Consider the following 14,992-nt stretch of genomic DNA (forward strand, 5'->3'; position numbering starts at 1 on the left):
ACACACATTCATATTTCTCAACGGCATGACAACATGTGTAATAAGAGAAGTTATCTTGGTTCTGGAATAGTTAGAGGTGATACCACTGATTTTTGGTATTCATTTTTAATCAGTGCATTTCAAGTACATTTTGGAATTTTATAGTGTCAGAGTGCTTCCAGGAATGGAATATGTTGGCCAATGTATGAACAAAAAAGAAGAAGAAGAAAAAGAGAAGTATAAAACCAGAACAACTTCTGCTTGAGAAAAAGAAAGTAGATTCTAACACATTTTTGTCAATACCAGCCTAAAGATCCAGACCAGTGCATCATAGACAGTGTCTGGACAGCCCTGAAAATTACTGGAGAGTAAAACAAAACAAAACAAAATGATTTATACAAATATTTATACAAAAAAGCAGTAATATGGTCTTGCAAAAAATAAAATAGGCCAGGACTCATAATATTTCAAAAGCATAGGTATTCATTTGTTATGGTTGAGTAAAGAAGTCTTCTGGATATGTCTGCATGAGAAATCTTGACTACTGGTTCTTGGTGCAAAAAGACCTTACTCTTCTCTTGCTGGGCAGGGCATGCTGTTACTCAAAAGAAAGGAGATAAAATATATTATTGGACCTGAAAACATCTTTTTTATTTCAGCTAAAAGTATAATAATAAAAATTTTCTGCTGTTGCTGCTATAGTGGAAATGTTTTCCAAATCATCTCCACAATCCTTTTCTGTAAGGCATAACATACAACAGTTTCCAAAGAACCTTTTGCAGAAACATTACTTCATCTTTTTTTCTTTACTAGAGTTGATCCTTTCTTTTCTTACATAGCCAGAACAATCTGTCTTTAAGCAGAAAGAGAGAATACCAGGTGAAAAAGTGAATAAAAGAATAAATACAATATATTTTCCAGTATATTTGTTCAGATCAAGACGGAAGCTATTGCTTTTCCTTAGCAGAAGTATTAACAAGCTGTAAGAGAGGGGTTTAAATGAACATTTTCGGTATTATTACCAGGGTTTTAGACATGCAAATCACATAAAACTTAATGGGATTCAACAGCAAACTAACTTTCTCTGCACCCTGCAGAAAGCATGCCCTGAAGCATCAAATGTATGATAAAAAGAAAAAAAAAGGCTTGAAAACAAGAGAAGAGACATTTAGACTATAGTCCAGTAATAGTAAAAGTTTAATACCTATTCCTGAAAAAATTATAGATTTATCTGAAACTTTAAAATGGGTTGTTAAATTTAGGGTTAAATAATCTTTTTCTAGTTAAAAGGAATGAGTGCCTTTCTCTGCTTCTCTGTTTTTTGTTTGTTTTTGTTTTTATTCATAGAAGTCTAATGATGGGCTCTGTTTGATTGAGGAGCTACCATAACCTAGTCAGAATCTCATGATCCTGAGAATCTACCCCTTAAAAATGGACAATTCATACTCAGAGCTCTTTGAAAAAAAATGCAGCTTTTGCCTCTGGGCAGAGAAGGGTTAAGAATTAAATGTTACACAGTTGCTAAAGTTCATTGTATGTGCATTTAATGGTACTATTGTTTGAATGGAAACAGATTTATTTTGGTAGCAGTAATGATTAGGTTTCCATCACAGTGCACAGGGAATTACTGTCATTCCTGATTACGTTGATCAGAATTTCTCAGACGTTCTGAATATAACCCTGATTCGTAGACTGCACAGTCCCTTTTGAAGTGCTCTCTAAAACTTAAATCATTTGGTCTTTGTTCTTTTTCTTTTTTTTTGTCTTTTATCTGAAAATGAGTGACTGTTTACATACAGAGATGTCTTTTCTTTCTGTGTGTGCCTGTAACTCCCACTGACATTAAGAGGAGTTAAGCATAAATGTTGAAAAAAGGATAGATCTGTTAGGATTTTGAAGATGTGAATTGCTGCCTCCAAGTCCTTTTTTCTCTTTGGTTTCTTTTGATAACTCACTGTCAATTACACTGACCAATGAAGTCAAATCTTTATAGACCTTGTACTTTCAGTAGATATTTCTCACAGCACAACTGTCTTTGGTATATAATAATCCTGAGTTGCTCTCATTTTCTTTTTGACAAAGCCATGCGTCTTTTTACAATCAAATACATACCGGTTTTGTTTGACATGATACAGTATATTTCCTCTGCAACCTGATGAAACCCAATCCACTTTTTCTATATGTTATGGGAGTTTGAAGGGAGGTTTCTGTTCTTAATAGGTTGCTCACTTTATTTTCTTAGTAAGGCTTTTAGTAGTGGTAATTGCCCTGAACTTTAGTTGATGGCTGTACATAGTCCTTCTTTATATTGCAATCATCAAAAGAGGGCTGATGGTAAAGTAATTAAGACATGTTCTCAAGGTATGAACCTAACCCTCACTAAGCTTTTGCCTGAAAGATGAGCTTTATCGATGAAGTTATGAAATGGATGCCTTAATCATTTGATGGAGGGGGCATAAGACAATATTTGTGACAGCAGCTCTTTTATATATTCATGCCAAAAGAAGTTAGTATGTCTTCCATATGCTAGCCATGTAGGCCAGAAAACTTAAGGCAGATGTGCTTTCTGAAGCAGATGCATAAGACAACAGGTTTCTTTTCTGCAAGAGCACACAGTCTAGAAATATAAGGGGAAAAAAATGGGGATAGAAATAGTTAGTGTCCAAAAATATCACTCACTAATGAGCTGGTATATTGTGCCCATTAAGAATATTGAACTCCTTTATTTCTGTCATGTGAGCTAGTTCCCTCTGAACTTCCATGTGTAAGCAAAGAAGCAGCTGCTGCTCGTCTACTGATCTACTGCATCTGCAAATAAACAAAAATGGCAGGGGGAATAATAATTATTTTTTATTATTATTTATTTATTTTTATTTTCTGCTTATGCAGAGTTCACAGGAAACAGCATTAAATAAAGATGAAAATTATTTCCCTTCTAGGCTGACAAGGAACTGAGAATGGAACTCTGCTATAAGCAAGATACCGCCTCATAGACTGATTTTGTTTTTACTCCCAGAATAAGCCAGTCCACATAATTTAAACATCGGTCCTCTTTTATCTGTTTATGCAAAGATGGCTGAGGGTGAAATGCAACAGTTTCTCAGGGCTGGTGCTCCATTCCTTTACTGCTGGGTGAGGCACTCCATTCCTGTCCCCTCTCATATGGATGAGAAAATCATTCAGACAGAGGTGTCTGATTTTCACTTCTTAACTTCATTTTCAGATGGTTCCATGATCATAAACACCCAGAAGAAGTTGAAAACTGAACTTTCTCTGCGTAATTAGTAGCTTGGTCTTGGAAAGTGAAGATAAGAGATTCAATCACTCTTAAGCTGAATAGTTTCTGTGGTATATAGTTAGAGTCTAACAAAATGTTTATCATTGCCATCATATTGTGGTCATTTTCTTGTCTGCAGCACATTTGCTGAGTCTCCCTAGGTTTAACTGGAGTTCGAATGAGTGTCTTCCTATTCCAAGTTTATAGACTGCTCAGCAGGAAAGAGACATTTTTGCCTTTGAGCAAATATTTTTGAAAATGCATAGGCAGCTAAAGTGAAAAGCTGGGGAACTTTTAGAATAAACATGGCACTAAATGGGTTTAGACACTTCTGGAGAAAGAGACTGGATCTCGCCCTTCACAGTATATAGAGAGAAAAGTGGCATTTTAGGTCCCTGGAATTGATAGTATCTATCACTTATTCAAAGAACAGGGCAGATGCATTGCCTATTCCAAGAATTTCTTTCCTTCTTTAATGTTGAATCCTACTAAAAATTACAACTGTCCTGGGCAGCTCAGGATTTAGCATATCTCCATTTGGAGAAACCTGAAATGAAACAATGTGAACAAATCTCTGAAGGAAAATAAAATATGTTGCTTTCTCTTCTGTCTTAGTATGGGTAATGTTTATTTTAATGGCGATAGATCCTGTATAACTTAACATGAAACACAGATGAAATTTTCTGCTTTAAGTTTCACTAAACTAAGATGACAGACAAGGTCAGAGAAATAGACAATATGTTGACTATTTGGTAGATGTTTAGAAAATTGGCTTCCCACTCTAGTTACTCCATATTGACATGGCAGAAGTATTTTCATTACAGTCCTGGTATTCTAAATTGCTAAAGATCAGTACATCATTGACTACTATGCTGACTATCATAAGTATATGGCTATCAAAGAGTATAGCTACAGAATACAGAATACAAAACACGAACAAGAAGCCCTGAATTATATACAGAAATTGTAGCAAAACAATATACCCTGAATTTGTTCCAGTGTGACATTTAAGTCAGTATAATAAAAAGTATCACTAATATACTTTCCTTTCCTTTCATATATCCCCATAAGAAGCCAAAACAGCAAAAAAAACAAAAACAAAAAAAGACAGTCCTGTCGCTTCATCTTACTGAACCAAATATGAGACTGTCCCCACTAATTTCCCTGCTTAAGCAGCAAATGCTGTTGATGACAGCATATGACAAGGAAGTGTAATCTCAGTATAACATAATCCCTACTACAGCTCACACACACAAAAAAATTGTACAGTGTAGGCAGTGCATTGTACAAAGCCAAGCCTTTCTAGAAATTATGTAGGCTATATATTTCTTTAATTGCAGTCACAACTGTCTTCTATGCCTCCTTTTGTCTCCTTTGTTGATGGTGGCAACTCACAAGAGATTCAGCTAGAAACTAAAATAGATAAAAATATTCAAATGCCTTCAAGAAGAAGATAGAATTTCACTGAAATATTTATACTGAGAAGAGACTGAGATGATTTTGAATAGTGTGAGGAGCCAAGGTTATTTATTTATCCTGTGATCCAGAATGCATCATCTTGTTTTCAAATGAGAGATTACTTATTACATTGAAAAATACATTTTTTATTTATATTGTTATCTCAGAACAAGCTACCTACTATACACTTCTTTGACGATTCCTTAAGAGATTAGCATGCAAACATCTCACCTTAGAACAATCCAGGACACTGAAAGACTCATTTTACTCTGCAATGGGCTAGGATAATGAATTTTTAACTAGATTTAGAGGTTGAGATGGTGCTGTGTGTTAGTAACTTCGTCCTTTGGTTATGGAGACTTTAGTTCACACTAGACATAAGTAGCTGTTAGAAGAAGAGTTGATAATGATATGTATGTATGATATGTATGTGTGATGATTGTAACCTGTATTTTGCTCTTCTGTTCTCAACCGCTTAAAAAAGTTGAGGTCCCATTTGTGTCTAAATGTGGATTATGAGGGGACACCCTTTTTATTGGCAGACAGTGAAGGACAGTCATTTCAAAAAACACCTGGTTGGCCTCAGTTCTTAAATCATTTTGATTTCTATCCAAAGGTCAGTGCCTCACAGACATATAGGTCATAATTTACTTCATTCTTCTCCACATCTTAGTGCTCTGTATCACTGTTTGCCCGAATCTTGTCAAGCGGAAAAAATTATCTGAAAAGCATAGAGTAGGGATCTTCATGACTTATTAAGTAAACAAAGGCAGGCTCTGCATCCTTCATAATACCTCTAATTAAAATTTGAAGTAACAATTTAGGTGTCTATCAAGAAAGAAAATCAGGTGTAGCATTGCTCAGCTCTGCATTCAGAATTGCACTTGCGTCCTTCATTAGTGTGACTGGTAAAATAAATAAACCACCTTCAGAGTACTGCCCCAGTCCACATTCTGTCCTGTCTCAGGAGACCTCTCATGTCAGGGTTAAAATCATTGTTTTTCTTGCTGATTTCTGTTTGGCACCATGAAGTTTTCATGCTTTTCTGCACAGTAGCCTGGCAGGAACAGAAGCGTTATGGACAAACTCAACTTCATTCTGTTTCCTATGCTTTTCTCCTGGGAAATAGAGGAAGTAAGTTTAATCTCTAGCTGGAGGAAGAAAGTATTGAAAGTGGAAGATAAATTCATCTCACCTTGTTTTAGACACCTAAAACACAGACCTGTTTTCCTGAGCTAATCAGGGTCTTCTTATATTTTCTGTAGTTTTCTACATGTGATCAAATGAATCCAATTTCAGATCTCTCACTTCCAATCACTAACCTATCATATACAAGGTGGTTAAGTCCTCTTTCTCATTTTTTCTCTCAGTTACAGTTTTGAATGAAAGCCTTTGCAGCTGCTGTGCTCTATGCCACATTCAATGTTATTCATATTCACTAGGGTTTGATTAGGCCCCTTCACTAAACAAGGCTATGTTGGCCTTCTATAATCCTCTAAAGACAAAAACAGAGAATTTCAGGAAGGTGATTTGTCTCATTTAAAATTAGCAAGGGGATTGAGCTCCAGTAGGTACACACTTAAATTTGCTTAAGTGTGGATATTTATATGTGACCTAGAAGTTTAAGCTCCCATTAGATCAGTTGACATCCAATCAGTATATTGGTGGAAAGCAGAGAACTCTTCAACTGACCAAATGTGGGTAGGGAAAATGAAAAGCTTTCTAGACTTCATTAGTTGCATTGATAAGATGTCTACAGTGTGAACCAGCGGCTGTCATGTGTACACACTGGTGAGTAGACAATGAAGTTTGAGCACCTACAGTCTGAAGCTGCACACCATCTCTGACACCTAAAGTGCATGAGAAAAAAGGCCCAGGGAAGTGGGTCCATCCCAACAAACAAGAAATCAAGTGAAGGTGGCAGGAGGCCTGTACAAATGAACAAGGAGCTCTTGACTAAACTCAGCTATAAGAAGGATGTGTACAAGAGGTGGACTCAGGGGCAGGTGACCCAGGTGGAATATGGAGGCACTGTGTGAGCATGCAGGGATGGGGTTAGGAGAGCTAAGGTCCACTTAGAGCTGAAATTGGCAAGGGACATGAAACACGAGAAAGGCTTCTATGAGTGTATAAACAGGAAAAGGAAATCTAGGGAAAATGTGGACCCACTGCTAAATGAAACAGGGCCCCTGATAGCAGAGGAGACTTAAAAGACAGAAATACTGACTGCCTTCTTTGCCTCAGTCTCTACTGGCAAGACCAGCCTTCAGGAATTCTAAGCCACTGAGAGCAGAGGGGAAGTCTGGAGCAAAGAAGACTTACCCTTGGTAGAGGAGAATCAGGTTAGGGTATACTTGAACAAACTGGACATACTCAAGTCCATTGACCCCGATGGGATGCACCCGTAAGTGCTGAGGGAGCTGACTGATACCGTTGCACAGTCACCCTTGGTTATCTTTGAAAGGTTATGGCTATCAGGAGAGGCTCCAGAGGACTGGAAGAAAGAAAATCTCACTCCTCCCTTCAAAAAGAGCAAAACAGAGGGTCCAGAAAGTCACAGGCCAGTCAGCCTCACCGCAGAGTCGCTCCTGGGATGAAGTGACTAATCCTGGATACTAATTCCAGGCATATAAAGGACAGGAAGGTGATAGGGAGCAGTCAGCATGGATTTACGAAGGGTAAATCATGCTTAACCAACCTAATAGCCTTCTTTCATGAAATGACTGGCTTGATGGATGAGGGGATAGCAGTGGATGTTACTTACCTTGACTTTAATAAGGCTTTTGACACTGTCTCCCATACCATCCTCATAGGCAAACTGATGAAATATGGACTAGAAAAGTAGACAATGAGATGGACTGAAAACTGGCTGAACTGATGTAAATAATGTCATAAAGTCCAGCTGGAGGCCGGTCACCAACAGTGTGCCCTGGGGCTTGATAGTGGGTCCAAGGCTGTTAAACATCTTCATTAATGATCTAGATGATGGGACAGAACACACCCTCAGAAGGTTTGCAGATGATGCAAGATTGGGAGGAGTGGCTGATACACCAGGGGTTGTGCTGCCATTGAGAGGGACCTCGACAGGCTGGAGAGATGGGCAGAGAGGAACCTCATGAAGTTCAATAAAGGGAAATGCCAAGTCCTTCAGCTAGGGAGGAATAACCCCATGCACTAGTACAGGCTGGGGACAGACTGCAGCTTTGCAGAGAAAGCCCTGGGGTCATTGTGAACAACAAATTGAACGTGAACCAGAAATGTGCTTTCATGGCAAAGAAGGCCAACAGCATCCTAGGCTGCATTAGTAATAGTATGACCAGCAGGGGAAGGAAGGTGATTCTTCCCCTCTAATCAGCCTTGGTGAGGCCGCATCTGGAGTGCTGTGACCAGTTCTGTGCTCGCCAGTATGAGAGAGTACAAGAGAGAGATGGATTTACTGGAGCAAGTCCAGTGAAGGGCCACAGAGGTGATTTGGGAACTGGCGCATTTCTCATTTGAGGATAGGCTGAGAGAGCTAGGACTGTTCAGCCTGTGGAAGAGAAGACTTAGGTGAATGTTATCAATGTTTATAAGTATCTGATGAGAAGGTACCAAAAGGACAGGGCCTGACTCTTCTCAGTGGTGCTCAGTGACAGGGCAATAGGCAACGGGCACAAACTGAAACACAGGAAATTCCACTTGAACACAAAACACTTTTTTACTGTGGGGGCAGTTGAATGCTGGAACTGGTTGCAGTGGTTGGATTGTGGTGTATTCATCCTTGGAGATATTAAAAACTTGACAGGACTTGGTCTTGTGTACTCTACTGTAGCTGACCTTGCTTAAACAGGAGGATTGGACCAGATGATCTCCAGAGGTACCTTCCAAATTCAACTGTTTAGTAATTCTGTACTCTCTCCCATGGAAATAGAGAAACATTAGACTGAATGCTTACTAATTGGTAATTTGAATAGAATCCTTATTCTTCATTCAGTAATATATGTCACAGTAAAGAACAAAATACACCTTTTAAAAAAACACATAGATATTCATGAGCAGGTAGAGAGCACAAATTCTTACAACTTTGGATACTACGTTTCTTTCACTTTGTGGCTTGTATTACCAACATATTAAAGCTAATATGGAATAATGAATTTGAATGACTATATGTTTGCATCCCTTTGAAGTGAGCAAGCACTGTAGAGATCAATGCATTGATCCAGTTACAGTTAAGAATGTCTTGGTGGACATGGTGGTTGGACTAAAAGTTGCCAAAATCCTCAAAAATTTCTGTCTCCTCTCAGAGATGCTGGAAGAGGATAACTGGAGGACCAGTTAAAAACAAACAAAAAAAAGGACAAAGAAAAAGAAAAAAAAATAAACTGGAAAGACATGTCATAGATACTTAAAAAAAAAAAAGATAAAAAGATGTATTCCGAGAATTGGCTTCTCCCCATTCATTTTTCTGCTTAATGAAGTAAGCAGCAAATATTGCTGAGAGAATGACAGCATGAAAATAGCACATATTTTATCTATCTTGAATACTGAATTTGCAAGAAAAGGAGACCTGCTTGTTTTTTAGTTATTATACGGCTTTCCTTCCTTTTAGCCATAGCAATGATATATAGTATTGGACAAAATGACTAATGGATCAAATTTTCTTTATATGACATAAAGAATTGCATTGCATATTGACAGGTCCAATTATTTTTCAGTACATGCAAATTAGTAGATACGCATTTTTGTTTCCTTGTGAAGTTAATTCTGAAAATAATGTATTCATTTGTGCTTTGTATTCTTATTTGCATTCAGTTCAGCTGAAATCAACTGTTGCACAGCTTTTTGAGCATCTGAACCTACAAGCAGCAATGGAAATAAAATCCTGGCAGAATTTCAAAATGGTATCATATTTTTACTTAAAATGCAAGAGCACTTTTTCTAGCAAAAAAAGAGTCTGACTACATATCAGTGTACTTAAAAGTTTGACCTTAAATAGCGGAATGTCATGTCAGACTATTTTTTTCAAGCTATTGTATCTTACTAACTAAAGCAGAAGAGAAGAAGCTGTGGTTTTGATCTTCTACTCCATCATGAACACCACATGTGATAATGGCATAAATACTTTAAGCAGTTGTACATGGAAAATGTATCAGCATGAACCCTTCTGTAGTCATTCCACCACTATACATACCTATATGCTGAGATTCAATCTTTCTTGCTGATTTTTTTCTTTACTATATCTCAACATATGTTTCCCTGTTAAGTTTGTTTTCAGAGAAGTGGAAGGTCCAAAACAGATTCAAAATGTGAGTAGGTTATGCAAACTTTATTTAGGTCTTTCTCTGTGTGAAGTTGGTACAAAATGAAATTGCAGAATTGCAGAAGTAGCAGCAATTTACTACTAAGTATTCAGGTAGCTGCGTTTACATTACTTGTAAACAAGATCCAGACTCAAGAAAGATGATTCAGAAGGTGAATACGTATTTTTATTTGTTCACGATAGTTTTTCCCAAATATGACAAGGTACCTTGCAAACGTAAAGGCAGAGGGTAAACTCCTGAACCACCAGGGTTTTTTTTAGATCACTGCACATTAAATACTACACTTCAGACTTGATAACAGCAACTGTTAGGCTATGCTTTGTGTCTGAATAGTCCTTACAAAACTTTCATAATAAACATCTCCAGCAGCTTATGTTTCAGACCACCTAATCCTCTTCTGAACAGAAGAAGGTACTGTCTTTTGAATTGTTTTGGCCCGGTTAAGCACCAAGGTGAAACTGAGACACCTAGTTGACACTTGGTGAATATGAGTTACATAAAATTTGGGAAGACAGGACCCAATTTGGATTCAGGAAGTTTACTAGGTAACTTAAAGCTGGATATTAAGCAGTCAGCCGTATCTCACTTTGTGATTATAGCTCGAATCACTTTACCTGATTGTATTTCAGTGTTTTGGAACTGACATATAGCTTTGTTCCTCTGAGACAATAATACTTTGCATTTATAGAGGGCCGTTCATCTGCAGATCTCAAAGGACTTTACTAGCAACAATAAAGCTTGAGCTATTCCGTAACATTCTCTTTTCATTTTGTATATTGTTTTCTCAGCCTTCTATCTCTCTCAGACTATTAAATTTATGTATGTTATTTTTTTTTCCTTTACAAGCGGCATGGACCTTATCTACTTGACTTAGAGCTCTTTTCGGTATTAGATAGACTCAACTACCTGCACACAAATGCACACGTACAATCTAAAATATTAATATAGGCTAATTTACTCTATTGATCTCTTTCTGTCTTAAATCAATAATATCCACTGGATAGTACTAAAGAAAACAAAAGCGAAAGTAATATTATTGCAAATATATCCCTTGAAAAGTGTGTTAGTGTGCTCATTCTGTTAAGACCAAGGAAAGGCAAAAATAATCAGACTGCTGATGACAGTCTAGCCAGGGGTAATAATCCCCATTTTATCAGATACATTTAAACAACTGTGTTTCACATTTCTCTAAAGCAGCTTTGCACATGTCACAGCACAAATTAGTGAAGTCTAAATTTCAGCTCAAGGCTCCATGTGTCATTTGATTGCATACACTTGCTAACGGTAGCCAAAAAGCAGGCTTCCATCAGGGACCCTGAAACACCTCATTTACATAAGAATGGGAAGTTAATTGTGTTACAGATATTCTGGCTTCCCCAGGGAGTTCATTAAGCAAGCTGAACTTGCTGAGAATATAACTTAACTGTCATTTCTAGGAAATCAGGGAAATTTAACTTCAGAGACAACACCGGTGGAAATAAAAGACTTTAATTAATATTCATTTGATCCAAACCTTTCTGGGATGGGCTTGGAATACCTACTACACTCTATTTCCTGCAGTTATTTCCCAAATATCAGCAGTCACTTGTGGCAACTATTTCTTTCATCACCTCTGAATGAGTCATGAGGTTGAAATTACCAAAAGGACCTGCTTAGGGTTGTCTTACATACTGTTTTGCTAACATTCAGCTCAACTGCAAGCATAGAAACACACAAAGAAGGAAAGAAAATGAGAACAGTAAAGGAGAAAATGTATTTATACTTAACAGAACTGATAAAGGGAGACAGAGACATCATAGTTTGCAGCTTCCAGGTAAGATAACATTTTTGTAAGTAAGTGATCCATTTCTACCCTGTGTGAAAGCACAGGTTTACTTAAAAAAAATAAAATTAAATAAAATTAAATTAATTAATAAAAATTAAATATGTTAGGGTTAAATTCTACCTAGACAAGTAAGAATAGAAGAACAATATTTTACTTTCATTTATAATCATACCTACATATAAAGAGATGGTACTCGAATTCTAACATGAATACGTGACTATAAAACTTTAAATACACCTAATGTTCTAAATGTACTGTAAATATACTTATCGATAATGCTAATTATTTTAAAATGTTGTGTGTAAATGTTTGGATTTAAAATTCAGTCTGCAGTAGGACCTTCTCACTTATTCGTACCTATTCTTACAAAACTCTTTTCTACATTATCCTGTTTTGTATAGCCACAGGCTGTAATACCTATTTTCACTTCTCTCTTCTTCCTGTCATTTAGTTTTAATATTTCCTCTTTGACTCCCTCCCAGAAAACTTTTGAAGTTTTAAAATCATTATGTAAACAGTATTACAGAAGTTTGCAGGTGCTCTGGACGTTTTTGTAAGTGGGAAAGTCTGCCTGTTAAGGATATCTAGGTTAATTTAGTTTTACAAGCTTTCAGTACAGGGTCCTGAGTTGATTTTGTTATTTGTCAAGAGGATTTGCATTTATGTTTACTCCTATGGATGAAAAAAGAAAGTTAGAGTGAAATTCTGCTCTCATGCACACATAAGTGAGAGAACACAAGCACTCAGCATATTCAAGACATTTATTCAAAATATTTTGGTCTTAAAATAACTCTGTGAGATAGTAAAACAGTACTGAAAATGTTCTTCCAGTTAACACACAATCTCCAGCAATAGACTGTAGTGGTTTTATATCAAAGAAGAGTCTGACTAGGAAGATATGGCTGTCATGAACCTTCCTATAAGGCCTATGGTCAACTGGAATGGCTAGAAGAGATTCCAGAGATTTTTTTATATATATATATATTTTTTTTCTCACTAAGAAGTTTCAGATAATACAAACCTACATTTATTCTATGTAAATTAGCTTTATGCAGAAACAAATATATATATATATTTTCTATTTATAGGTTACTGGCATTTTAATTAAATCGGGGAAATACTCTATTGTCATAGGTTTTTGTTTTGTCTTGTTTTGCTTTGACTTACTTTTTTCCAGAAAAGGGAGAAAGTGAAAGTATGTTATTAACCATTTACTCTGACAGGGAAAGAAATGGAGAACAGGATTGCTAACTTGCCACATCACGTGAATTATAGGGTATAAATGCTTCTCGTTGCAAGAGTGTAAGTCAAACCCTTACACATTATCCATTTTGCCATTTTACAGAAAACTCCTGAGCTATTCAGTTCGCTGAATAGCACACTTGCTCACTAGCACATTCAAAAAACAGTCCAAAGTGGAATCATAGTAATCACATATTAGAGAAATTTGACCTCCAGTTCTAGATTTGATTATTTGTAAACTGAGGATGTCATATGAGGTGATTAAATTCTATACCTTTTATAAAAAATCCAGGTTCTCTGGAAATTTGTTCTCTGAAAACCGAGAACAAAATTAACTTAAATGTATTTACATATATATATGTACACATAGTAATTTACATCATGTTTCCAAATAAGCTTTAAACATCTTACAGTAAAACTGTCAAAAAATTGAAGTTTAGTATCAGGAGAACAAAACTTCAAAATGACTGCTCTTTCCAAGTTTTGCATACAATTTTGCTTACATGAAGATTATTTGTGTCAGCCAATAGAACAGAGAAGGTCATAGATCCTTTGACATAGATGACATTATTTAAACTGCAATCTCAAATGCACACGAAATGGCAGCAGCATTTTTGGAAGTCTGTTTCAGGTTTTTTTGAATGCTTCTGTAGAAATATTTAATGTTTATAGATCTAACCTCAGCTATTTATATTATGCAGTAGACTGAAGCACTTTCTATTTTTGGCTTCACATATACCTTGTTTAACCAGAAATGGGTCTGGCAGTACAAGTCAGATCTCATAGCTCTATGTTAAAGCATGTATGTCCAGTCAAGAACCATTCAATACAACTCCAGTTTTGCCGCTGAAAAAGCAATATATTGTTAGGAAAGAAATGCCAGGATATGCCATGAATACATTGTTTATTATTTTCTGGTCAAATTGAAAGTAAATTTGGTTAACAATATAGACTGTATCACCTCTTAGACCAGTTCATGTAAGCCATTAACAAATAATGTTTCACACTGTATTGCAAATAGACATGATGTCTTACAACTTGCTGCAGTTTCTCACCACAACATGTGACTGAATAAAACAGCTCAATATAGCAGTAGGATTTATTGTTATACTACATTTCTGAACTAGAGCTTTTTGTGAAAAATCCTGTGATAGTGGTAAATGAGGTGTACCATATACGTTTTAATATTTCAAATACATTCACCATTTTAATCTACAAGCCTAAATACAGGCAGCTGCAATAGAAGAAAAAAAAGTAATATCTTTAATTTAGGAAGCAAGGAAAGGGATAGAAGGATAGTGAAAGAAGAATATTCAATACAATTCTGAAAAGGTCAGGAGGGAAATAAACAGCAATAAATAACAGAGGCAAATTAGACTGCCTGCAGTGCCAGTTGACTAGCATGCACAATACGAGGTGATGGAACAGAGGAAAGTCTTATGAGCTCTTCTCACCAATGCTAAAGGCCTAAAATGGGTAATCACAGTGCTTGGCATCCATTAGCAGCTCTGAGAAAAAAGCCATATCATAAACCTGGGAGAAGGAAGATAAACAGTAGGTTACAGTATTGCCAGGCTACTAACTTTACAGGTGTGATAGAGTAGGAAGTACAGGTGGGGGACTGGCACTGAAAGCGAAGGATTAGATAAAGGGGAACAGCACCAAAATTCTACAGAGAAGAGAAACTCTTCAGAATCTTTGGAATTCATAAATAAAAATGTAGTACCAGGTTTGTACTACTGACTCTTTAAGCAAGATGATGATTATACTCCGGAAATGTTAAGTGAGGTTAGACGAGCTGCAAAGTTAGAACAGACAGAAACAGTAGGCGTTCCATCCAGGCACGTATAAGCTGAATTAATTTCTCATCAGTGTGAGAAGTAGCTATAAAAGCTCTGGAGGAAACAAATG

General features: G+C 36.5%; 1 long non-coding RNA gene across 1 annotated transcript in view; it reads left to right on the forward strand.

Annotated features, from left to right (window-relative positions):
• Positions 1-14,992, forward strand: part of LOC112988494 (uncharacterized) — a 59,598-nt gene that overhangs the window by 13,019 nt on the left and 31,587 nt on the right. The gene's annotated exons all lie outside the window — the stretch shown is intronic.

The sequence above is a fragment of the Dromaius novaehollandiae genome, chromosome 1 (genome assembly GCF_036370855.1).
Source record: "Dromaius novaehollandiae isolate bDroNov1 chromosome 1, bDroNov1.hap1, whole genome shotgun sequence".
NCBI classification, from domain to species: Eukaryota; Metazoa; Chordata; class Aves; order Casuariiformes; family Dromaiidae; genus Dromaius; species Dromaius novaehollandiae.